Source organism: Hyperolius riggenbachi, chromosome 12, assembly GCF_040937935.1.
Source record: "Hyperolius riggenbachi isolate aHypRig1 chromosome 12, aHypRig1.pri, whole genome shotgun sequence".
Taxonomy (NCBI): domain Eukaryota; kingdom Metazoa; phylum Chordata; class Amphibia; order Anura; family Hyperoliidae; genus Hyperolius; species Hyperolius riggenbachi.
Genome location: NC_090657.1, coordinates 243,430,007 through 243,455,893, shown reverse-complemented (window position 1 = coordinate 243,455,893; position 25,887 = coordinate 243,430,007).

Sequence of the window (25,887 nt, the reverse complement as noted above, 5' to 3'; positions counted from 1 at the left end):
GCGGACACCCGCCTTGCCTGCCCATAGAAACGGCACTGAAGAGCAAGCAGAGGTCACAACGGGTGATGTGGATCTGGCTGATTCACTTAGTGGACCTGAACTCTTGCACAGGATATAATGAAAACATAAAACATTACCTTTGTATGTATTTAAAGAGAAGAGCCTGTCTATTTCCCTCTCATCTGTGACTAATCATACGTGTAATTTAATCTCTCAGCTGTGTCAGCTCATAATTTTTAGACACAGGATGTTAACCTTATGTCTGCTTCCATGAAAGCAGGAAGTAGACACACTGCAGATTTATTGCAGGATTGGTATCAGCTGTAACAAAGAAATGTTTTTATTTAAAGGACACCAGAGGTGAAAATAAACTAATGAAATAAACAATTATATCCATCTTCCTTCTCCTAAAAATGACTTTTTAAAACATTCCACGGTTGTATTTTATATTTAAATCTACTTTTTAAGTTGTAACTGTTTTATTGTTTTTCCTCAATGACACATTCATTGAAGTATGCCAGAGCTAAAATCTATGAACTATTGACCCTATTTATCTCTTTCCTGCTCTCAGAAGACGTTTTCTGCTAGAAAAGTGTTTGATAGTTGGAATTTCTAATCAGTGAGGGTCACACTGTAGTCACTTCCTGTCAGGACTGAGTCAGCCAATTACATACCTGATATTTAACTCTTTCAGGTAGAGAAAGAAAAAAAGGAACACAGCCTAGTTATTTGTGTGCTAGGCACTGTACATACCCATGTCTATCTCATCATGTCACTTCGGGTATCCTGTAAAGGTTATTATGCTGTTGCCTATCTAATAGAGCAGAGAAGAAGTTCTGAGTTCAGGTCCGCTTTATTGCAAATTATTTGCTATTTTTTTAATTAGTTGTTAGGTCAGTGGCACCAACTGCTGCATGTAATTGCTAAGCCTCATACATCGTGCTATTTGCTATTGTCTCCATATTTGGCACACAAGCCAGGGCCAATAGTAGCCGCATGTTACAAAACATACGTATGGATGGAAGAACAAAACTGTTCATGAACTTTTCCACAAACGTTTGCAAACCAAATATTTGCAGCGAACCCCATAACCCCATTGACTTAACAGAAGATGAACATCAAAAGCCTTCAGGGCCTATTTGTAGCCACAATCTCCTTTAAAAATGTGTCAAAACTGTCCACAAACCCAGGCAGTGGCCTGACAGAGGGGAATCAATGGCAAACTCCCCCCCCCCCCCCCACACCCACATTACGTATTTTACAAACAGGCTTTTTTAAATGTGTAAATGTAAAAAAAAAATTCTGCTTGCAGAGTGTGGGCCTAAAACAGCACTAAAAACTCAACAGTATAACACTTGTCTGGTTAGGTGACACATTTTTGAAGTACATTGTCAAAGGCAAAACGCAGGGGGGATTACAGCTGCCCAGAATCCCCCCTCAGACCAGGGTTGGTGCAGTGTCTGGGGAAAGGCACAAGTTGAGGTACCAGAATATATGCAGGTATCCTGCAGTCCACAGCATGGCACAGCAGTGTGTGTACAGAGCATGGAGCAGCAGTGTGTGTACAGAGCATGGAGCAGCAGTGTGTGTACAGAGCATGGAGCAGCAGCGTGTGTACAGAGCATGGAGCGGCAGTGTGTGTACAGAGCATGGAGCGGCAGCGTGTGTACAGAGCATGGAGCGGCAGTGTGTGTACAGAGCATGGAGCAGCAGCGTGTGTACAGAACATGGAGCAGCAGTGTGTGTACAGAGCATGGAGCAGCAGTGTGTGTACAGAGCATGGAGCGGCAGCGTGTGTACAGAGCATGGAGTGGCAGCGTGTGTACAGAGCATGGAGCAGCAGCGTGTGTACAGAGCACGGAGCGGCAGTGTGTGTACAGAGCATGGAGCAGCAGCGTGTGTACAGAGCATGGAGAGGCAGTGTGTGTACAGAGCATGGAGCGGCAGCGTGTGTACAGAGCATGGAGTGGCAGTGTGTTTACAGAGCATGGAGCGGCAGCGTGTGTACAGAGCATGGAGCAGCAGCGTGTGTACAGAGCATGGAGCAGCAGCGTGTGTACAGAGCATGGAGCAGCAGCGTGTGTACAGAGCATGGAGCAGCAGCGTGTGTACAGAGCATGGAGCGGCAGTGTGTGTACAGAGCATGGAGCAGCAGTGTGTGTACAGAGCATGGAGCGGCAACGTGTGTACAGAGCATGGAGTGGCAGCGTGTGTACAGAGCATGGAGCAGCAGCGTGTGTACAGAGCACGGAGCGGCAGTGTGTGTACAGAGCATGGAGCGGCAGCGTGTGTACAGAGCATGGAGCGGCAGCGTGTGTACAGAGCATGGAGCGGCAGCGTGTGTACAGAGCATGGAGCGGCAGCGTGTGTACAGAGCATGGAGCGGCAGCGTGTGTACAGAGCATGGAGCGGCAGCGTGTGTACAGAGCATGGAGTGGCAGTCTGTTTACAGAGCATGGAGCGGCAGCGTGTGTACAGAGCATGGAGCAGCAGCGTGTGTACAGAGCATGGAGCAGCAGCGTGTGTACAGAGCATGGAGCAGCAGCGTGTGTACAGAGCATGGCGCAGCAGCGTGTGTACAGAGCATGGCACAGCAGCGTGTGTATAGAGCATGGCGCAGCAGCATGTGTAAAGAGCATGGCGCAGCTGTGTGCATACAGAGCATGGAGCAGCAGCTTGTGTGCAGAGCATGGAGCAGCAGCGTGTGTACAGAGCATGGTGCAGCAGCATGTGTACAGAGCATGGAGCAGCAACATGTGTACAGAGCATGGTGCAGCAGTGTGCATACAGAGCATGGTGCAGCAGCGTGTACAGAGCATGGAGCAGCAGTGTGTACAGAGCATGGAGCAGCAGCGTGTACAGAGCATGGTGCAGCAGCATGTGTACAGAGCATGGAGCAGCAACATGTGTACAGAGCATGGTGCAGCAGTGTGCATACAGAGCATGGAGCAGCAGCTTGTGTGCAGAGCATGGAGCAGCAGTGTGTGTACAGAGCATGGAGCAGCAGCGTGTGGGCAGAGCATGGCGCAGCAGCGTGTGTGCAGAGCATGGCGCAGCAGCGTGTGTGCAGAGCATGGCGCAGTAGCGTGTGTGCAGAGCATGGCGCAGCAGCGTGTGTGCAGAGCATGGCGCAGCAGCGTGTGTGCAGAGCATGGAGCAGCAGCGTGTGTGCAGAGCATGGAGCAGCAGCGTGTGTACAGTGCATGGAGCAGCAGTGTGTGTACAGAGCATGGAACAGCAGCGTGTGTGCAGAGCATGGCGCAGCAGCGTGTGTACAGAGCATGGATCAGCAGCGTGTGTACAGAGGATGAAGCAGCAGTGTGTGTACAGAGCATGGAGCAGCAGCGTGTGTACAGAGCATGGGGCAGCAGTGTGTGTGCAGAGCATGGAACAGCAGCTTGTGTGCAGAGCATGGAGCAGCAGTGTGTACAGAGCATGGCGCAGCAGCGTGTGTGCAGAGCATGGAGCAGCAGCTTGTGTGCAGAGCATGGAGCAGCAGTGTGTACAGAGCATGGCGCAGCAGCGTGTGTGCAGAGCATGGAGCAGCAATGTGTGTACAGAGCATGGAGCAGCTCTGGAGATCTTAAAGGGAACCTAAACTGAGAGGGATATGGATGTTTCTTTTTAAACAATACCAGTTGCCTGTGTGTGTACAGAGCATGGAGCAGCAGCGTGTGTACAGAGCATGGAGCAGCAGCGTGTGTACAGTGCATGGAGCAGCAGCGTGTGTACAGAGCATGGAGCGGCAGCGTGTGTACAGAGCATGGAGCGGCAGTGTGTGTACAGAGCATGAAGCAGCAGTGTGTGTACAGAGCATGAAGCAGCAGTGTGTGTACAGAGCATGGAGCAGCAGCGTGTGTACAGAGCATGGAGCAGCAGTGTGTGTGCAGAGCATGGAACAGCAGCTTGTGTGCAGAGCATGGAGCAGCAGTGTGTACAGAGCATGGCGCAGCAGCGTGTGTGCAGAGCATGGAGCAGCAGCTTGTGTGCAGAGCATGGAGCAGCAGTGTGTACAGAGCATGGCGCAGCAGCGTGTGTGCAGAGCAGGGAGCAGCAATGTGTGTACAGAGCATGGAGCAGCTCTGGAGATCTTAAAGGGAACCTAAACTGAGAGGGATATGGATGTTTCTTTTTAAACAATACCAGTTGCCTGTGTGTGTACAGAGCATTGAGCAGCAGCGTGTGTGCAGAGCATGGAACAGCAGTGTGTGAACAGAGCATGGAGCAGCTCTGGAGATCTTAAAGGGAACCTAAACTGAGAGGGATATGGATGTTTCTTTTTAAACAATACCAGTTGCCTGTGTGTGTACAGAGCATGGAGCAGCAGCGTGTGTACAGAGCATGGAGCAGCAGCGTGTGTACAGAGCATGGAGCAGCAGCGTGTGTACAGAGCATGGAGCAGCAGCTTGTGTACAGAGCATGGCGCAGCAGCGTGTGTATAGAGCATGGCGCAGCAGCGTGTGTACAGAGCATGGCACAGCAGCGTGTGTACAGAGCATGGAGCAGCAGCGTGTGTGCAGAGCATGGAGCAGCAGCGTGTGTACAGAGCATGGAGCAGCAGCGTGTGTACAGAGCATGGCGCAGCAGCGTGTATACAGAGCATGGCGCAGCAGCATGTGTACAGAGCATGGCGCAGCAGCGTGTGTACAGAGCATGGAGCAGCAGCGTGTGTACAGAGCATGGCGCAGCAGCGTGTGTACAGAGCATGGCACAGCAGCGTGTGTGCAGAGCATGGAGCAGCAGCTTGTGTGCAGAGCATGGAGCAGCAGTGTGTGTACAGAGCATGGAGCAGCAGTGTGTACAGAGCATGGCGCAGCAGCGTGTGTGCAGAGAATGGAGCAGCAGTGTGTGAACAGAGCATGGAGCAGCTCTGGAGATCTTAAAGGGAACCTAAACTGAAAGGGATATGGATGTTTCTTTTTAAACAATACCAGTTGCCTGTGTGTGTACAGAGCATGGAGCAGCAGCGTGTGTACAGAGCATGGAGCAGCAGCTTGTGTACAGAGCATGGAGCAGCAGCGTGTATACAGAGCATGGCGCAGCAGCGTGTGTACAGAGCATGGCGCAGCAGCGTGTGTGCAGAGCATGGCGCAGCAGCGTGTGTGCAGAGCATGGCGCAGCAGCATGTGTGCAGAGCATGGCGCAGCAGCGTGTGTGCAGAGCATGGCGCAGCAGCGTGTGTGCAGAGCATGGAGCAGCAGCGTGTGTGCAGAGCATGGAGCAGCAGCGTGTGTGCAGAGCATGGAGCAGCAGCGTGTGTACAGAGCATAGAGCAGCAGCGTGTGTACAGAGCATGGAGCAGCAGCGTGTGTACAGAGCATAGAGCAGCAGCGTGTGTGCAGAGCATGGAGCGGCAGCGTGTGTACAGAGCATGGAGCGGCAGTGTGTGTACAGAGCATGGAGCAGCAGCGTGTGTACAGAGCATGGAGCAGCAGCGTGTGTACAGAGCATGGAACAGCAGCTTGTGTGCAGAGCATGGAGCGGCAGCGTGTGTACAGAGCATGGAGCGGCAGTGTGTGTACAGAGCATGGAGCAGCAGCGTGTGTACAGAGCATGGAGCAGCAGCTTGTGTGCAGAGCATGGAGCAGCAGTGTGTGTGCAGAGCATGGAGCAGCAGCTTGTGTGCAGAGCATGGAGCAGCAGTGTGTGTGCAGAGCATGGAACAGCAGTGTGTGAACAGAGCATGGAGCAGCTCTGGAGATCTTAAAGGGAACCTAAACTGAGAGGGATATGGATGTTTCTTTTTAAACAATACCAGTTGCCTGTGTGTGTACAGAGCATGGAGCAGCAGCGTGTGTACAGAGCATGGAGCAGCAGCGTGTACAGAGCATGGAGCAGCAGCGTGTGTACAGAGCATGGAGCAGCAGCGTGTGTACAGAGCATGGAGCAGCAGCTTGTGTACAGAGCATGGCGCAGCAGCTTATGTACAGAGCATGGCGCAGCAGCGTGTGTACAGAGCATGGCGCAGCAGCGTGTGTACAGAGCATGGCGCAGCAGCGTGTGTACAGAGCATGGCGCAGCAGCGTGTGTACAGAGCATGGCGCAGCAGCGTGTGTACAGAGCATGGCGCAGCAGCGTGTGTACAGAGCATGGCGCAGCAGCGTGTGTGCAGAGCATGGAGCAGCAGCGTGTGTACAGAGCATGGAACAGCAGCTTGTGTGCAGAGCATGGAGCAGCAGCGTGTGTACAGTGCCTGGAGCAGCAGCGTGTGTACAGAGCATGGAACAGCAGCGTGTGTGCAGAGCATGGCGCAGCAGCGTGTTTGTGCAGAGCATGGCGCAGCAGCGTGTGTGCAGAGCATGGCGCAGCAGCGTGTGTGCAGAGCATGGCGCAGCAGCGTGTGTGCAGAGCATGGCGCAGCAGCGTGTGTGCAGAGCATGGCGCAGCAGCGTGTGATCAGAGCATGGCTCAGCAGCGTGTGTGCAGAGCATGGCTCAGCAGCGTGTGTGCAGAGCATGGCTCAGCAGCGTGTGTGCAGAGCATGGCGCAGCAGCGTGTGTGCAGAGCATGGCGCAGCAGCGTGTGTGCAGAGCATGGTGCAGCAGCGTGTGTGCAGAGCATGGCTCAGCAGCGTGTGTGCAGAGCATGGCTCAGCAGCGTGTGTGCAGAGCATGGCTCAGCAGCGTGTGTGCAGAGCATGGAGCAGCAGCGTGTGTGCAGAGCATGGAGCAGCAGCGTGTGTGCAGAGCATGGCGCAGCAGCGTGTGTGCAGAGCATGGCGCAGCAGCGTGTGTGCAGAGCATGGCGCAGCAGCGTGTGTGCAGAGCATGGCGCAGCAGCGTGTGTGCAGAGCATGGCGCAGCAGCGTGTGTGCAGAGCATGGTGCAGCAGTGTGTGTACAGAGCATGGAGCAGCAGCGTGTGTACAGAGCATGGAACAGCAGCGTGTGAGCAGAGCATGGAGCAGCAGCGTGTGTGCAGAGCATGGAGCAGCAGTGTGTGAACAGAGCATGGAGCAGCTCTGGAGATCTTAAAGGGAACCTAAACTGAGAGGGATATGGATGTTCCTTTTTAAACAATACCAGTTGCCTGTGTTTGTACAGAGCATGGAGCAGCAGCGTGTGTGCAGAGCATGGAACAGTAGTGTGTGAACAGAGCATGGAGCAGCTCTGGAGATCTTAAAGGGAACCTAAACTGAGAGGGATATGGATGTTTCTTTTTAAACAATACCAGTTGCCTGTGTGTGTACAGAGCATGGAGCAGCAGCGTGTGTACAGAGCATGGAGCAGCAGCGTGTGTACAGAGCATGGAGCAGCAGCGTGTGTACAGAGCATGGAGCAGCAGCTTGTGTACAGAGCATGGCGCAGCAGCGTGTGTATAGAGCATGGCGCAGCAGCGTGTGTACAGAGCATGGCACAGCAGCGTGTGTACAGAGCATGGAGCAGCAGCGTGTGTACAGAGCATGGAGCAGCAGCGTGTGTACAGAGCATGGCGCAGCAGCGTGTATACAGAGCATGGCGCAGCAGCATGTGTACAGAGCATGGCGCAGCAGCGTGTGTACAGAGCATGGCGCAGCAGCGTGTGTACAGAGCATGGCGCAGCAGCGTGTGTACAGAGCATGGCGCAGCAGCGTGTGTACAGAGCATGGCGCAGCAGCGTGTGTGCAGAGCATGGAGCAGCAGCTTGTGTGCAGAGCATGGAGCAGCAGTGTGTGTACAGAGCATGGAGCAGCAGTGTGTACAGAGCATGGCGCAGCAGCGTGTGTGCAGAGCATGGAGCAGCAGTGTGTGAACAGAGCATGGAGCAGCTCTGGAGATCTTAAAGGGAACCTAAACTGAAAGGGATATGGATGTTTCTTTTTAAACAATACCAGTTGCCTGTGTGTGTACAGAGCATGGAGCAGCAGCGTGTGTACAGAGCATGGAGCAGCAGCTTGTGTACCGAGCATGGAGCAGCAGCGTGTATACAGAGCATGGCGCAGCAGCGTGTGTACAGAGCATGGCGCAGCAGCGTGTGTACAGAGCATGGCGCAGCAGCGTGTGTGCAGAGCATGGCGCAGCAGCGTGTGTGCAGAGCATGGCGCAGCAGCATGTGTGCAGAGCATGGCGCAGCAGCATGTGTGCAGAGCATGGCGCAGCAGCGTGTGTGCAGAGCATGGCGCAGCAGCGTGTGTGCAGAGCATGGCGCAGCAGCGTGTGTGCAGAGCATGGCGCAGCAGCGTGTGTGCAGAGCATGGAGCAGCAGCGTGTGTGCAGAGCATGGAGCAGCAGCGTGTGTACAGAGCATAGAGCAGCAGCGTGTGTACAGAGCATGGAGCAGCAGCGTGTGTACAGACCATAGAGCAGCAGCGTGTGTACAGAGCATGGAACAGCAGCTTGTGTGCAGAGCATGGAGCGGCAGCATGTGTACAGAGCATGAAGCGGCAGTGTGTGTACAGAGCATGGAGCAGCAGCGTGTGTACAGAGCATGGAGCAGCAGCGTGTGTGCAGAGCATGGAACAGCAGCTTGTGTGCAGAGCATGGAGCGGCAGCGTGTGTACAGAGCATGGAGCGGCAGTGTGTGTACAGAGCATGAAGCAGCAGCGTGTGTACAGAGCATGGAGCGGCAGCGTGTGTACAGAGCATGGAGCAGCAGCGTGTGTACGGAGCATGGAACAGCAGCTTGTGTGCAGAGCATGGAACAGCAGCTTGTGTGCAGAGCATGGAGCAGCAGCGTGTGTACAGAGCATGGAGCAGCAGCGTGTGTACAGAGCATGGAACAGCAGCTTGTGTGCAGAGCATGGAGCAGCAGTGTGTGTGCAGAGCATGGAGCAGCAGCTTGTGTGCAGAGCAAGGAGCAGCAGTGTGTGTGCAGAGCATGGAACAGCAGTGTGTGAACAGAGCATGGAGCAGCTCTGGAGATCTTAAAGGGAACCTAAACTGAGAGGGATATGGATGTTTCTTTTTAAACAATACCAGTTGCCTGTGTGTGTACAGAGCATGGAGCAGCAGCGTGTGTACAGAGCATGGAGCAGCAGCGTGTACAGAGCATGGAGCAGCAGCGTGTGTACAGAGCATGGAGCAGCAGCGTGTACAGAGCATGGAGCAGCAGCGTGTGTACAGAGCATGGAGCAGCAGCTTGTGTACAGAGCATGGCGCAGCAGCTTATGTACAGACCATGGAGCAGCAGCGTGTGTACAGAGCATGGCGCAGCAGCATGTGTACAGAGCATGGCGCAGCAGCGTGTGTACAGAGCATGGCGCAGCAGCGTGTGTACAGAGCATGGCGCAGCAGCGTGTGTACAGAGCATGGCGCAGCAGCGTGTGTACAGAGCATGGCGCAGCAGCGTGTGTGCAGAGCATGGAACAGCAGCTTGTGTGCAGAGCATGGAGCAGCAGCGTGTGTACAGTGCATGGAGCAGCAGCGTGTGTACAGAGCATGGCGCAGCAGCGTGTATACAGAGCATGGCGCAGCAGCATGTGTACAGAGCATGGCGCAGCAGCGTGTGTACAGAGCATGGCGCAGCAGCGTGTGTACAGAGCATGGCGCAGCAGCGTGTGTACAGAGCATGGCGCAGCAGCGTGTGTACAGAGCATGGCGCAGCAGCGTGTGTGCAGAGCATGGAGCAGCAGCTTGTGTGCAGAGCATGGAGCAGCAGTGTGTGTACAGAGCATGGAGCAGCAGTGTGTACAGAGCATGGCGCAGCAGCGTGTGTGCAGAGCATGGCGCAGCAGCATGTGTGCAGAGCATGGCGCAGCAGCGTGTGTGCAGAGCATGGCGCAGCAGCGTGTGTGCAGAGCATGGCGCAGCAGCGTGTGTGCAGAGCATGGCGCAGCAGCGTGTGTGCAGAGCATGGAGCAGCAGCGTGTGTGCAGAGCATGGAGCAGCAGCGTGTGTACAGAGCATAGAGCAGCAGCGTGTGTACAGAGCATGGAGCAGCAGCGTGTGTACAGAGCATAGAGCAGCAGCGTGTGTACAGAGCATGGAACAGCAGCTTGTGTGCAGAGCATGGAGCGGCAGCATGTGTACAGAGCATGAAGCGGCAGTGTGTGTACAGAGCATGGAGCAGCAGCGTGTGTACAGAGCATGGAGCAGCAGCGTGTGTGCAGAGCATGGAACAGCAGCTTGTGTGCAGAGCATGGAGCGGCAGCGTGTGTACAGAGCATGGAGCGGCAGTGTGTGTACAGAGCATGGAGCAGCAGCGTGTGTACAGAGCATGGAGCGGCAGCGTGTGTACAGAGCATGGAGCAGCAGCGTGTGTACGGAGCATGGAACAGCAGCTTGTGTGCAGAGCATGGAACAGCAGCTTGTGTGCAGAGCATGGAGCAGCAGTGTGTGTACAGAGCATGGAGCAGCAGCGTGTGTACAGAGCATGGAGCGGCAGCGTGTGTACAGAGCATGGAGCAGCAGCGTGTGTACAGAGCATGGAACAGCAGCTTGTGTGCAGAGCATGGAGCAGCAGTGTGTGTGCAGAGCATGGAGCAGCAGCTTGTGTGCAGAGCAAGGAGCAGCAGTGTGTGTGCAGAGCATGGAACAGCAGTGTGTGAACAGAGCATGGAGCAGCTCTGGAGATCTTAAAGGGAACCTAAACTGAGAGGGATATGGATGTTTCTTTTTAAACAATACCAGTTGCCTGTGTGTGTACAGAGCATGGAGCAGCAGCGTGTGTACAGAGCATGGAGCAGCAGCGTGTACAGAGCATGGAGCAGCAGCGTGTGTACAGAGCATGGAGCAGCAGCGTGTGTACAGAGCATGGAGCAGCAGCTTGTGTACAGAGCATGGCGCAGCAGCTTATGTACAGACCATGGCGCAGCAGCGTGTGTACAGAGCATGGCGCAGCAGCGTGTGTACAGAGCATGGCGCAGCAGCGTGTGTACAGAGCATGGCGCAGCAGCGTGTGTACAGAGCATGGCGCAGCAGCGTGTGTACAGAGCATGGAGCAGCAGCGTGTGTACAGTGCATGGAGCAGCAGCGTGTGTACAGAGCATGGAACAGCAGCGTGTGTGCAGAGCATGGCGCAGCAGCGTGTGCAGAGCATGGCGCAGCAGCGTGTGTGCAGAGCATGGCGCAGCAGCGTGTGTGCAGAGCATGGCGCAGCAGCGTGTGTGCAGAGCATGGCGCAGCAGCGTGTGTGCAGAGCATGGCGCAGCAGCGTGTGTGCAGAGCATGGCGCAGCAGCGTGTGTGCAGAGCATGGCTCAGCAGCGTGTGTGCAGAGCATGGCGCAGCAGCGTGTGTGCAGAGCATGGCGCAGCAGCGTGTGTGCAGAGCATGGCGCAGCAGCGTGTGTGCAGAGCATGGCGCAGCAGCGTGTGTGCAGAGCATGGAACAGCAGCTTGTGTGCAGAGCATGGAGCAGCAGCGTGTGTACAGTGCATGGAGCAGCAGCGTGTGTACAGAGCATGGAACAGCAGCGTGTGTGCAGAGCATGGCGCAGCAGCGTGTGTGCAGAGCATGGCGCAGCAGCGTGTGTGCAGAGCATGGCGCAGCAGCGTGTGTGCAGAGCATGGCGCAGCAGCGTGTGTGCAGAGCATGGCGCAGCAGCGTGTGTGCAGAGCATGGCGCAGCAGCGTGTGTGCAGAGCATGGCGCAGCAGCGTGTGTGCAGAGCATGGCTCAGCAGCGTGTGTGCAGAGCATGGCGCAGCAGCGTGTGTGCAGAGCATGGCGCAGCAGCGTGTGTGCAGAGCATGGCGCAGCAGCGTGTGTGCAGAGCATGGCGCAGCAGCGTGTGTGCAGAGCATGGCGCAGCAGCGTGTGTGCAGAGCATGGAGCAGCAGCGTGTGTGCAGAGCATGGAGCAGCTCTGGAGATCTTAAAGGGAACCTAAACAGAGAGGGATATGGATGTTTCTTTTTAAACAATACCAGTTGCCTGGCATCCTGCTGATCTCTTTGGCTGCAGTAGTGGCTGAATCACACACCTGAAACAAGCATGCAGCTAATCCAGTCTGACTTCAGTCAGTCACCTGATCTGCATGCTTGTTGAGGGGCTGTGGGTAAAAGTATTAGAGACACAGGATTAGCAGGAGAGTCAGGCAACTGGTAGTATTTTAAAAGGAAAAATCTATATCCGCCTTAGTTTAGGTTCCCTTTAACTGACAGGTATGAGCACAGCCCTGTGCCCTGCTGTGTGAATGCTTCACTTTCCCCTCCATCACCAACATCGACTGTCCTCATTATTATCTGTATCCAAACTGCTCCTGATCCATCCTGTTGTCAGTTGGGAGCAGACAACTTTGAAAATCCTGGGTTTGCTCCTGATTGTGGTCACTTAACCCCCTTAGCGGTAACCCCGTGCTGGACATGGGGTAAGCCACGCAGGAGGATTTCTCAGGCCCCGCTGGGCTGATTTGCATAATTTTTTTTGTAATACACGCAGCTAGCGCCGATTCGCCGCTACCCGCCGTATCTGAGGGTGCCCCCCCCCCCCCGAGACCCGTGCGCTGCCTGGCCAATCAGTGCCAGGCAGCGCTGAGGGGTGGATCGGGACTCCCTCTGACGTCATGACGTCATCGCGCCCGTTGCCATGGTGACGGGGAAGCCTCCATGGAAATACTGTTCAGAACGGGATTTGCGGATGGGCATACGCGCCGGCGGCGATCGGTGCATACGGGGGGCGCCGCAGGGAGGGGGGAAGCATGTAACTACCGCTAGGCTAGCTACATGTTAACCTTCATACCGCCAGGGAGGTTAATCTGCTTAATTTTGGCTGTGTGTAAGCCTAACACTGCACTACAAAGACAGTGATGTTAAAGGAAGGCAGAGATCAAATTTTAGCAAAAATCACTACTTACCCAGGGCTTCCTCCTGCCCCATAAACACACGTGAGTCCCACGCCATCCTCCAGCCCCGGTAACAGGCTTTGTGATGTCAGTCCGGGTATAAAGTGCATGCGCAGGAGGTCTGTGGATGCACGGAAGACCCAGACTTGACGTCACTGAGCCAGTTACCGGGGGTAATTGCGGCTGAACGGCAGACTGCGGGAGGACGGCGTGGGACTCGCGTGTTTATGGGGCAGCAGGAAGCTCCGGGTAAGTATGGATTTTTGTATACCATTGATCTCTGGTACACTTTAAACACTTTGTGTGACAACGTCAATGTTCTCATTAATTGGCTATCATGTCTGTGAGACCCTCCTGTATTGGCAATAAAGGCATCTAATTACATTTATTTATGCTTGCAAAAGAATGTTTCTCCTCTGAGCTTCCAGTGTATGTAAGCTGTGTTTTTTAACATCTTGTCAATATGCAGGAGGGCTTATTAGCCGAAAGCTTACTTTTTTGTTTACGGGGCAGTTCACACTTGCTTTAAACTCAGTTTTGTCTCCGTTTTTTGGGCCCGGTTCAAAAACGGTGGCTCTGATGCCAATGTTAAAATATTAGCCGTCTTCACTTACTTCAAAAACGGATCCGTGGGCAATCCGTGGGATGCGGATACAAAAACTGAACGGAGGGTTCCGACTTGTTAGGGCTTCATGGATCCAGACCGATCCCTGATATACAGAGGGGTAGTGACAGGCAATGCAAAAATGGATCTCCCACTACACAGAGAACCTTGCACACAAAATGGAGGGAGATCTGCATTGTCTACTGTCTGCTCTGTCCCCCTATAGGGTTCCCCCAGGTAGCCTGAGGGAGTAGCAGCCAGGACAGGGGAGGGGGGGGGGCTGCAGGCACAGCGGCGGGGAGCGGGGTCTCCACCCCCTCCGAGCCGCGGTCTGCACATAGCTGGGGGCTCCTCCTCCAGCTATGTGCAGCTTACTTCCTCTGCTCGCCATGACTTCCTGCAAGAAGCAGAGGAAGTAAGGTGCTTCCCTGCTCACTCGCTTATTTAACTTTTGCTGCACATAGCTGGAGGGGGAGTGGGGACGGGGGACCCAGGTGAGAAGGGGCGACCTTTCTTCATGCCGCCGTGCCCGCAGCCCCCGTCCTGGCTGCTTCCCCCTCAGCCATGTTTTAAAAAATAAAAACGCAAATGGTTTAAAAACGTATGCTGCAAAATGGCAGCACAGATCAGTTTGCGTTCCGGTTTCTGAAAACGAGAGCCCGGACCGCGGATTATGTTCTACAGAGCCGGGTCTAGTGTGGACCGAGCCTACCTCCTAAGTTAGCCAATAAATTGTATCATCCTGATTCAAAACGTCTTGCTGTGACAACAGGGACGGATCTAGGGGGGGGGGGGGGGGCAAGCGGATATCTCGCCCCAGGCGCAGTTTGTTGAATTCTTAAAAAGGCAGCAAAATGAATGGCAGTTTAGGCGCCAAAACCTGACCTTTAGGCGCCAAAACCTGACCTTGCCCCAGGCGCAACTTGGTCTTGATCCGTCCCTGTGTGACAATGGTGACAATGTCAGATGACACCATTTTTTAAACTACTGTACAGTGTGGCCCCTCAATCACTTTTTTTCACAGTGACAGGACGACAGGATGTAACAGTGATGCAACCACATACTACACTATACTACACAGCAAATGGTGTATGATAAGCTAGCTACATATAGGGATGGTCGCTGGATTCCGCGGATTCTGGTTGAAATTTGGTGATTCTGGTTCCAATGCGTCGGAACGGAATTGCTCTAGCGCGGAAAAAAAATTAAATTCCGCTGAATTTTACGGAATTCAATTTTTTTCCCCACTGAACTGATTTATGCCTAATAAGAAGAGTTTCTACTCCATAGACTCCCTTCCTCCCTTTCTCTCTCCTCCCTTCCTCCCTTCCCCTTCCTCTCTCCCTCCCTTCCTCCTTCCTCCCTCCTCCCTTTCTCCCTCCTCCCTTCCTCTCTCCTCCCTTCATCCTTCCCCCTTCCTCTCTCCTCCCTTCCTCCCTTCCTCCCTTCATCCTTCCTCCTTCCTCCCTTCCTCCCTCCCCCCTTCCTCTCTCCTCCCTTCATCCTTCCCCCTTCCTCTCTCCTCCCTTCCTCCCTCCTCCCTTCCTCTCTCCTCCCTTCATCCTTCCCCCTTCCTCTCTCCTCCCTTCATCCTTCCTCCCTCCTCCCTTCCTCCCTCCCCCCTTCCTCTCTCCTCCCTTCATCCTTCCTCCCTCCTCCCTCCTCCCTTCCCCCCTTCCTCTCTCCTCCCTTCATCCTTTGAAATCCTACAATTCCCTGGAAGACGAGACCCTCCGAGAGGAGGAAGGAAAGAGGAGAAAAAGGACTAAGGGAACAGTTAATAGGATCTATGGGCTACCATATAGCATCAACAAGGTTCCATTTGCGATTATTTTAATTTTTACGCCGGAATCCCGCAGAATTTCGCAAAAAAATCCGGTGGAATGTTCATAGCAACGGAATTCAGCGGTGGCGGAATCTGCAAATTCCGTCGAACAGAATTTGCTCTTTCCGATCATCCCTAGCTACATACTACACCACAAATGGCAACAAAAAATATCAGCAGGATCTGTCGTCAAAAGGACTATTGGGGTCCCTAGCTGGTGATCTGCAAGAAGCAGAGGATCTATGGAAGCAGCTGCATAGCTTTGGATGACACTCACAGGCCTCAATTCTGGTAGCTTTCTGTAATTCTGCACTATATGGATCTCCAAACAGATTCCATCAAATGAAGCCGCTAACCAGTTTGATTGGGTTTCATTTTCAAGTTTCAAATTTGCAATTAATGTGGATCATCTGCTGGGACCATTCAGAGTCAACCAAACTTGCTGCAAGGCCCAATACATTTTGTTCACGCTTATTAGAAATCATGAGCATTTTTACGAAATTGCGTTTTTTCCTACATCAAATATTTTTCAACACATTTGCTCTGCATTGTCTTCTTTTTTTCTTTTTTCAGCTTTTTGCTATTTTTTTCAGCGTTTTTTTCAATTTTATAATTCAATGGCAGGTTTCATTTTTTTTTTTAGTCTGCATTTTATGAAATCAATAGAAAAGCAAAAAAACTGCAGAAATGTTGTGTTTTGTGTATTAAATCACCATTTATTTTGAACTTTAACTAGATTTTTATGTAAATTAACTTCATTGGTATGAACTCGCGATTCCAAACCCAAACTGAATATCTCCAGAATCAGTTGGACAACAAATTATCTCAAGAAACCAAAAGTCCATGGAAATCAACATGAATCCCCCCTCCCCCACAACTGAACCTTTCACCGCCAGGAGGGGGGGAAGGGGGTGGGTGTTAGTGGGAGGAAAGCTATGGCAGCCCAGCTACTAAGATCTGTGCCAAGTCTTGCTTTATCTGGCTCCACAGAGACTCCACAGTGTCTGTATTGTTCCTCTCATAATAAATCACTTAGGGCTTGACTCACTAGAGATCAAAAATCACCATCAAAAACGCTATTATTCTAATAGGGAATTTTACACTAAACACAGAGTGATTTTCATAGCCATGTTTGGAATGTGATGTTGGACTCTGCATTCCCTGAATGAAAAAGCTTAATTAATGTAGCAAGAAATGTCTACTGAACATGCTTGAGGGTCATGAGTTACATTTTTGAAGTGAAAATTCAAAGCTAAATTCTAACCTATTGTGCATCATGATATTCACCATAAATGACTTCACGCCTTTATGATGCAAGAGCTCTTCCAGGGGGAGGTGTCTGAGAGGTTCTTCGGTCTTCACAGAATGATGACTAGGTTGCTGTCCCTGGAATTGCCCCACCAGTGGCAGGGTTAACAAGTGACACCATGGGAGACAGGACATTTGGGCGCCCCCATAGGTGCTACAAATAGCTGTATGGTTGGAAATATGGGTCCTGTAGGCCCCCATTAAATAGCGGCCACTCACTATAAAAATTGTGGCTACAAAAGCGAGTGTGAAGCTCCCAAATTTCCGCAACATCTCCAGTATTTATTTTTTTCAGCAGATTTGTGCAAGGGGGAGGTTAGGTTAGGCGCCAGGAAGGGGGTTGGCAGTATGTATCAGCATGGCGGTTTGTGCTGGGGGAACAACTAAGGTTAGGCATCAGAAAGGGGGGGTTGTAAGGTTAGGCATTGGGGAGAGCAGGGAGTCAGGGGGGGGGGTGTAGGGCTAGGCATCGGCAGCGGGTGGTTAGGGTTAGGCATTGGAGGGGGAGGGTTCAGTGAAAGAGTTTGTTAGGTTAGTAGGGTGACCTTTACCGATATTTTACTATCACAATTACCACTGTAATTTAGAGATGGCCCGAACAGTTCCCCATAATGCACCATTAAGGTCAACTTTGACCCTATACATCACAGTAAGCAGGCACATGGTAGCCAATCAGGCTACACTCACTCCTGGAGCCACTCCCCCCCCCCCCCCCCCCCGTATATAAGGCCCATGCTGGCCATTTTGCTCACTCGTGTGCCTGCAGTAAATGGAGAAGGGACAGCTGCCGCAGACTCTCCTAGGGAAAGATTAGTTAGGCTCTTGTAGGCTTCTTAGCTTGCTCCTGGCTGATTCTTATTGCTAAAATAGCACCCCTCATTCAACAGCTTTTTTGAGAGCTAATCTTTTCCTTTTGATCTATTTTTTCTTCTGTGTGCCAAACTGACACTTGTGTTGCATAGACAGCCTTGATAATTCATACTGTGTGTGTGCCACTGCTAGCAGCCCAGCACATTCAGTGACTACCTGTGTGTGTGTGACAGGTGCACATTGTAATACCCATTACTGCATATACCTACCTACCTACCTGTTGTTCACAGTGCACCTACCTAGGTGAGCTAAGCGCACGCAGTGTCACTGTGCCAGTCCGCTACCTGTCTGTGTGTGACAGGTGCACATTGTAATACCCATCACTGCATATACCTACCTGTTGTTCACAGTGCACCTACCTAGGTGAGCTAAGCGCACGCAGTGTCACTGTGCCAGTCCGCTACCTGTCTGTGTGTGACAGGTGCACATTGTAATACCCATCACTGCATATACCTACCTGTTGTTCACAGTAAAGAATTGATCCTCCTTGTCCACATTGCAATGTTCCTGCTAATCTGACCACCCATTGCACTCCCTCTCATTGTACACCCAAATAAATGCTAACCTTAATAGAACATGTAATTTCAAGAATTTAATGTGGTAGGAAAGTAATTGTGAGCAGTGCCTGTAGGATGCCGCATAACAAAAAAACTATTTTGCCTACTAGCACAATCCTGCTAATAAAACCGGATATCCCAAGGAAAACATTCCAATTCCTTGAGTAATGAAGTTCTTCTTTGCCTCAAAAAATGTTAAATATGTTAATAACTTTCAATTTATCAGTCTTGTCTGGACACTATTCTGTCTGTCGGCTGAGACATCAAAGAACGTCTTTCTGTGTTGGCTGAGACATCAAGAACATCTTTCTGTGTTGGCTGAGACATCAAGAACATCAAGAATTCTGGCCAGATGCATTGGAGCTCCAAGGAATTGGTGGACCATCAAGGAAGACAATAACTTTATAGTCAACCTGTAGTGGCCCATGGCAGATGACAACCAGATTCAACCAGCAGATAGACCTCTCTCTGATTGAAACCTGATCACACTGCAAATAGATTTTAATAGATTTCACCTTGAAATCTATTAAAAATGTAAGGACCTGCCTTTTTTGACACCAAAATATCCATTCTCTCTTAGAGAAAGAATAGTCTATTCATTAAATAGGCTGTCAGCTGTTAGATCCCAAATAGCACAAGCCTGGTTGCAACTAAGGATGAGCCAGAATGTTCTGGTGAAAAACGAGAGAGTCCTGAGAGTGTGGAATGCTAGTTGTATCGAGACATTGATTGGAATAGGGTTCTTTGGAAAACGAATGGCATGATCCGGAGCAAATACATGACAGACCTACTTATGGAACATATTTGCGCCTTTCACCTGGGGTCCTTAGTTACATTCCAGACGTGGGAGTCTTTTACCAAAGTTAGTATAATATGAAATTCTGAATATGTTCAAAGTCTAATTGCTGTTAACCGGAGGAGAACAGGGTCAAGGTAAACTTAGTCAAATGAACCTCCTACGAGCAGAAGATTGCATTGAGACCAGCCCAGGTATCTCACCATAGACCTCCTTGCTTACTATGTTCATTAAAAATGCTGTGAATAAATTTATAGATGATACGCTATGTTGTGTGGTAGGAGGATTTGCTTCTGCACTGGTTGTTAGATAAGTTAAGAAATCTTTGTTACAATACCATTGCAGGCATCACATGTACACAAGAACATGCAGGTGCATAAGACTGGCTGTGGGTAGCCGAGTATGACAGTCCTACCTGCACATCCACCTCTTCTTGGCTGTTTTTGCTGCTGCCCGGAATAGAGAGATAGCCAGTTGTTACTTCCACATTCCCCATTGCCATGGAAATCTGGCTATGCATCTGACCAGCACAGACAGTTGTGACTTCTGTGGGTGTGTCTCTATCTATCCCAACATATTGACAAAACAGGGAGTCTCTTTTTTTCTTCACCTTGCTACCCAACTTCACGCACACCGGGAGACAGTACTTCAGGCCCAATGGCCAATGGTAGCTCCTTAAGGCTCCAGCATGTAAGTCTACCATCCTCTGCCAGCCTCTTCATGCCAGGCTTGTTCCTCAGACCTCAGAGAGGCCAATTCCACCATCCCAGCTGAGTCTTCTACCCTGGACAAGCCACCTCTTCATGCCAGGCTTGTTCCTCAGACCTCAGAGAGGCCAATTCCACCATCCCAGCTGAGTCTTCTACCCTGGACAAGCCACCTCTTCATGCCAGGCTTGTTCCTCAGACCTCAGAGAGGCCAATTCCACCATCCCAGCTGAGTCCTCTACCCTGGACAAGCCACCTCTTCATGCCAGGCTTGTTCCTCAGACCTCAGAGATGCCAATTCCACCATCCCAGCTGAGTCTTCTACCCTGGACAAGCCACCTCTTCATGCCAGGCTTGTTCCTCAGACCTCAGAGATGCCAATTCCACCATCCCAGCTGAGTCCTCTACCCTGGGCAAGCCACCTCTTCATGCCAGGCTTGTTCCTCAGACCTCAGAGATGCCAATTCCACCATCCCAGCTGAGTCCTCTACCCTGGGCAAGCCACCTCTTCATGCCAGGCTTGTTCCTCAGACCTCAGAGAGGCCAATTCCACCATCCCAGCTGAGTCCTCTACCCTGGACAAGCCACCTCTTCATGCCAGGCTTGTTCCTCAGACCTCAGAGATGCCAATTCCACCATCCCAGCTGAGTCCTCTACCCTGGGCAAGCCACCTCTTCATGCCAGGCTTGTTCCTCAGACCTCCAGAGGCCAATTCCACCATCCCAGCTGAGTCCTCTACCCTGGACAAGCCACCTCTTCATGCCAGTCTTGTTCCTCAGACCTCAGAGATGCCAATTCCACCATCCCAGCTGAGTCCTCTACCCTGGGCAAGCCACCTCTTCATGCCAGGCTTGTTCCTCAGACCTCCAGAGGCCAACATTATATGTATTCCAAGAAGTGTTGGCACTCCCAGTTGGATGAAAATGGATTCCTAAAAAAAAAAATATATAGATACTGATGTGTTGTGAACATGTACAAGCAAAAAGGGCTCAGAGGAAATAGCCACTAGTAGATTATCAGTAAAATGACCAATATTCTACTATTGGGCAGTGGGAATTCGGATTGTAAAGTATTGGTGACATTTGCTGAAATGTTTCTAATGCTTAGGTAGCATTCACAGTGGCACGTTATGGTCGCACGTTATAAAGTGTTATAACGCAGCTTACTGCACTGCAATGCTAATCCTATGGGCCGTTTACAGTTCGACGTTAAAGTCGCATTAAAAAACTGTTGCGTTGTGGTAACTCACTGCTTGCAGCACATTACCTCTTAATGCAGACACGTTGCGACTTTAATGTTGCATTAAACCACAACGTCCCACTGTAAATACAGCGTAAACCTACGCTTATACTCAAATGAGCTCCCCTTTACCAATGCCTTACCCTGCCCCCCCCCCCAACCACTGATGTCTCACGCTAAGAAACCCTCTCACCAATGCCTAACACTGACGACCCCCCCCCCCATCCCACCACCACCACTACTGATGCCTCACGCTAACAAAAACCCTCTCGCCAATGCCTAACCATGAGCCAGGGGCGTAGGGCCTGTGGTCGCAACGGTCGCCTCGGCGACCGGGCCCGGCTCCTGAAGAGGCGGGGGAGGGGCCCGGGGGGCCCATGTCCGTTTGGACTCGGAGATGGGATCCCTGCCTGCGTTATTGGGAGGGGGGAGCTGCAGCCGTGGGGAGGGCAGTCCGACCTCTCCCTGGGCCCCCCCCTCCCCTCCCCTCCCCCTCAGATGCAGAGTGCGCAGCGCACGGAAGCGCTGTAGGCAGAACTCACCTGCCTGCGTTCCAAGCGCCGCTGGTCTCCTCCCGCTCTGCATAGATCTGCTGTTACACACTGCTTCCGGCTAAACAGGAAGCAGTGTGTAACAACATCTATACAGAGTGGGAGGAGACCAGCGGCGCAGGGACGGAGGTGAGTTCCGCCTACAGCGCTTCCGTGCCTATCCGGGGGGGCAGCTACCTACTCTAACCTATCCTGGGGGGCCAGCTACCTACCTAACCTATCCTGGGGGGCCAGCTACCTACCTAACCTATCCTGGGGGGCCAGCTACCTACCTAACCTATCCTGGGGGGCCAGCTACCTACCTAACCTATCCTGGGGGGCCAGCTACCTACCTAACCTATCCTGGGGGGCCAGCTACCTACCTAACCTATCCTGGGGGGCCAGCTACCTACCTAACCTATCCTGGGGGGCCAGCTACCTACCTAACCTATCCTGGGGGGCCAGCTACCTACCTAACCTATCCTGGGGGGCAGCTACCTACTCTAACCTATCCGGGGGGGCAGCTACCTACTCTAACCTATCCTGGGGGCCAGCTACCTACCTAACCTATCCTGGGGGGCCAGCTACCTACCTAACCTATCCTGGGGGGCCAGCTACCTACCTAACCTATCCAGGGGGGCCAGCTACCTACCTAACCCATCCTGGGGGGCCAGCTACCTACCTAATCTATCCTGGGGGGCAGCTACCTACCTAAGCTATCCTGGGGGGGCAGCTACCTAACCTATCCTGGGGGGCAGCTACCTAACCTATCCTGGGGGGGCAGCTACCTACTTAACCTACCCTGGGGGGCCAGCTACCTACCTAACCTATCCTGGGGGGGGGCAGCTACCTACCTAACCTATCCTGGGGGGCCAGCTACCTACCTAACCTATCCTGGGGGAAAGCTACCTAATCTATCCTGGGGGGCAGCTACCTAACCTATCCTGGGGGGCACCTACCTCATCTAACCTATACTGGGGGGCAGCTACCTAATCTAACCTATACTGGGGGGCACCTACCTATCTAACCTGGGGGCACTTAATTGTCTAACCTGTATTCGGGGCACCTAGCTAGCCTATACAGGTGGCAACTATACTGGCTACCTATATTGGAGGCACCTACCTAACTAACCTATACTGGGGGCACCTACCTATCTAACCTATGCTGGGGGCAACTATTCTGGCTACCTATATTAGAGGCACCCACCTAGCTAACCTGTACTGGCGGCGCCTGCCTATCTAACCTATACTGGGGGCAACTATACTGGCTACCTATGCTGGAGGCACCTACCTGGCTAACCTATACCGGGGGCAACTATACTGGCGTACCTATGCCTGGCTACCTATACTGGGGGGACCTATAGCTGGCTATAGGGATTCGGATATGTGTGTGCATCGGGTGTTGCCGGGGGAGGGGGGCTGTTGTTGCCGTGGGGGGGGGGGGGCCACATCCAGATTCCGCATCGGGGCCCAGAGGTTTGTAGCTACGCCACTGCCATGAGCGACCACCCATGATGCCTAAGCTTAACCAATCACACTGCCAATATCTTTGCTGCCACCATCCCTGTAAACGCTAAATATCAGGTGGCGAAAAAGTTTGGCCACCTGCTATTTTTAGCCAACGTTTATATGGTGGGTGACCCAGGCCTCCCAAATTACCTATTGCCTTTGTGAACACCTCTTTATTAGGCATAACAAAGCAAATAAGCATCAACTTGGTGTTCTCACTGCAGCAGGCACTGAAATTGTGCATCGCTCTCAAAATGCATCTTCTTGATGTCTATGAGCCTTTTTTGCCTGATGAAGAGTCCCTCAGTGGTCTCAAAAGATTAACATTTATTGTTTACGTGCAACAAATCTTCAGCCTCATGGGAGTGCCAACTTTCCTTTGACTGTAATCAGTGGCATCATCTATTTCCATTTGAACACCCAGATACAGCACGTCATCATCAGTACTAATCATTTGGAGTCAGGAGGAGCAACCCTGCAATGAACTGGTGCGTAGGCCAGCCATTCACGTGCTACTCCTGCTTCATGTCAGTGTAAATTCATTATTCTTGTCCATCACACCAATCATGTAAGAGGAACTAGAAAATGCTGCACCCTTGTCATTATAATATAGCCTATATAGCATGATTCCGTCACCTCCCCATATCTTCTCCAGCACTGATAATAGAGGCATATTGTAGGCAATCTGCAATTCACATTACATTACATCTGCAATGTAAGAAAAGAGGGATGAGATTTAAAGTGGGACTTTAAACCAGGATGGATTCATCCCAATCACTGGCCGAAACCCCCTTTACCATAAAGAATCATAACCTTTTTCAAACAGATCAGCAGAAGGGATGATCAATGAGATGCAAATTCTTCCAAAATTATGCAAATTTGTATGCAAATATATGCAGCTTGTAAATGGACATACCTATTTATACCTAGGTTTAAATTGAGTGATCCATTTTCAAGCTGCATATATTTGCATAAAATTAGCATACATTTGTATCAGCTTGGAAGAATTTGGATATCTTTGATCATCCCAATCATAAGGGACGTCTGTATGGCTAATTATGTGGTGAACCCCTCCCACAGTGTGATTTCAGGGCCACAGCCATAGGCAAACACAGGGGGGATTACAGCTGCCCAGAATCCCCCCTCAGACCAGGGCCGGTGCAGTGTCTGAGGACAGGTACAAGTCGAGGCACCAGAATATCTGCAGGTATCCTGCAGCTCACAGCACTGCCCCTCTTTCTTCTCCTGCCACAATTAACTTTGGATGTAGCAGCGGCGTGTGTACAGAGCATGGAACAGCAGTGTGTGTACAGAGCATGGGGCAGCAGTGTGTGTACAGAGCATGGGGCAGCAGTGTGTGTACAGAGCATGGAGCAGCGGCATGTGTACAGAGCATGGGGCAGCAGTGTGTGTACAGAGCATGGAGCGCAGGCGTGTGTACAGAGCATGGAACAGCAGTGTGTGTACAGAGCATGGGGCAGCAGTGTGTGTACAGAGCATGGGGCAGCAGTGTGTGTACAGAGCATGGAGCGCAGGCGTGTGTACAGAGCATGGAGCAGCAGTGTGTGTACAGAGCATGGAACAGCAGTGTGTGTACAGAGCATGGGGCAGCAGTGTGTGTACAGAGCATGGGGCAGCAGTGTGTGTACAGAGCATGGAGCAGCGGCATGTGTACAGAGCATGGGGCAGCAGTGTGTGTACAGAGCATGGAGCGCAGGCGTGTGTACAGAGCATGGAGCAGCAGTGTGTGTACAGAGCATGGAGCAGCAGTGTGTGTATAGAGCATGGGGCAGCAGTGTGTGTACAGAGCATGGAGCAGCAGCGTGTGTACAGAGCATGGCACAGCAGTGTGTGTACAGAGCATGGAGCAGCAGCGTGTGTACAGAGCATGGAGCAACAGCGTGTGTGCAGAGCATGGAGCAGCAGTGTGTGTATAGAGCATGGAACAGCAGCGTGTGTACAGAGCATGGGGCAGCAGTGTGTGTACAGAGCATGGGGCAGCAGTGTGTGTACAGAGCATGGAGCAGCAGTGTGTGTACAGAGCATGGAGCGGCAACGTGTGTACAGAGCATGGAACAGCAGTGTGTGTACAGAGCATGGGGCAGCAGTGTGTGTACAGAGCATGGGGCAGCAGTGTGTGTACAGAGCATGGAGCAGCGGCATGTGTACAGAGCATGGGGCAGCAGTGTGTGTACAGAGCATGGAGCGCAGGCGTGTGTACAGAGCATGGAACAGCAGTGTGTGTACAGAGCATGGGGCAGCAGTGTGTGTACAGAGCATGGGGCAGCAGTGTGTGTACAGAGCATGGAGCAGCGGCATGTGTACAGAGCATGGGGCAGCAGTGTGTGTACAGAGCATGGAGCGCAGGCGTGTGTACAGAGCATGGAGCAGCAGTGTGTGTACAGAGCATGGAACAGCAGTGTGTGTACAGAGCATGGGGCAGCAGTGTGTGTACAGAGCATGGGGCAGCAGTGTGTGTACAGAGCATGGAGCAGCGGCATGTGTACAGAGCATGGGGCAGCAGTGTGTGTACAGAGCATGGAGCGCAGGCGTGTGTACAGAGCATGGAGCAGCAGTGTGTGTACAGAGCATGGAGCAGCAGTGTGTGTATAGAGCATGGGGCAGCAGTGTGTGTACAGAGCATGGAGCAGCAGCGTGTGTACAGAGCATGGCACAGCAGTGTGTGTACAGAGCATGGAGCAGCAGCGTGTGTACAGAGCATGGAGCAACAGCGTGTGTGCAGAGCATGGAGCAGCAGTGTGTGTATAGAGCATGGAACAGCAGCGTGTGTACAGAGCATGGGGCAGCAGTGTGTGTACAGAGCATGGGGCAGCAGTGTGTGTACAGAGCATGGGGCAGCAGTGTGTGTACAGAGCATGGAGCAGCAGCGTGTGTACAGAGCATGGGGCAGCAGTGTGTGTACAGAGCATGGGGCAGCAGTGTGTGTACAGAGCATGGGGCAGCAGTGTGTGTACAGAGCATGGAGCAGCGGCATGTGTACAGAGCATGGGGCAGCAGTGTGTGTACAGAGCATGGAGCGCAGGCGTGTGTACAGAGCATGGAGCAGCAGTGTGTGTACAGAGCATGGAGCAGCAGTGTGTGTATAGAGCATGGGGCAGCAGTGTGTGTACAGAGCATGGAGCATCAGCGTGTGTACAGAGCATGGAGCAACAGCGTGTGTGCAGAGCATGGAGCAGCAGTGTGTGTATAGAGCATGGAACAGCAGCGTGTGTACAGAGCATGGGGC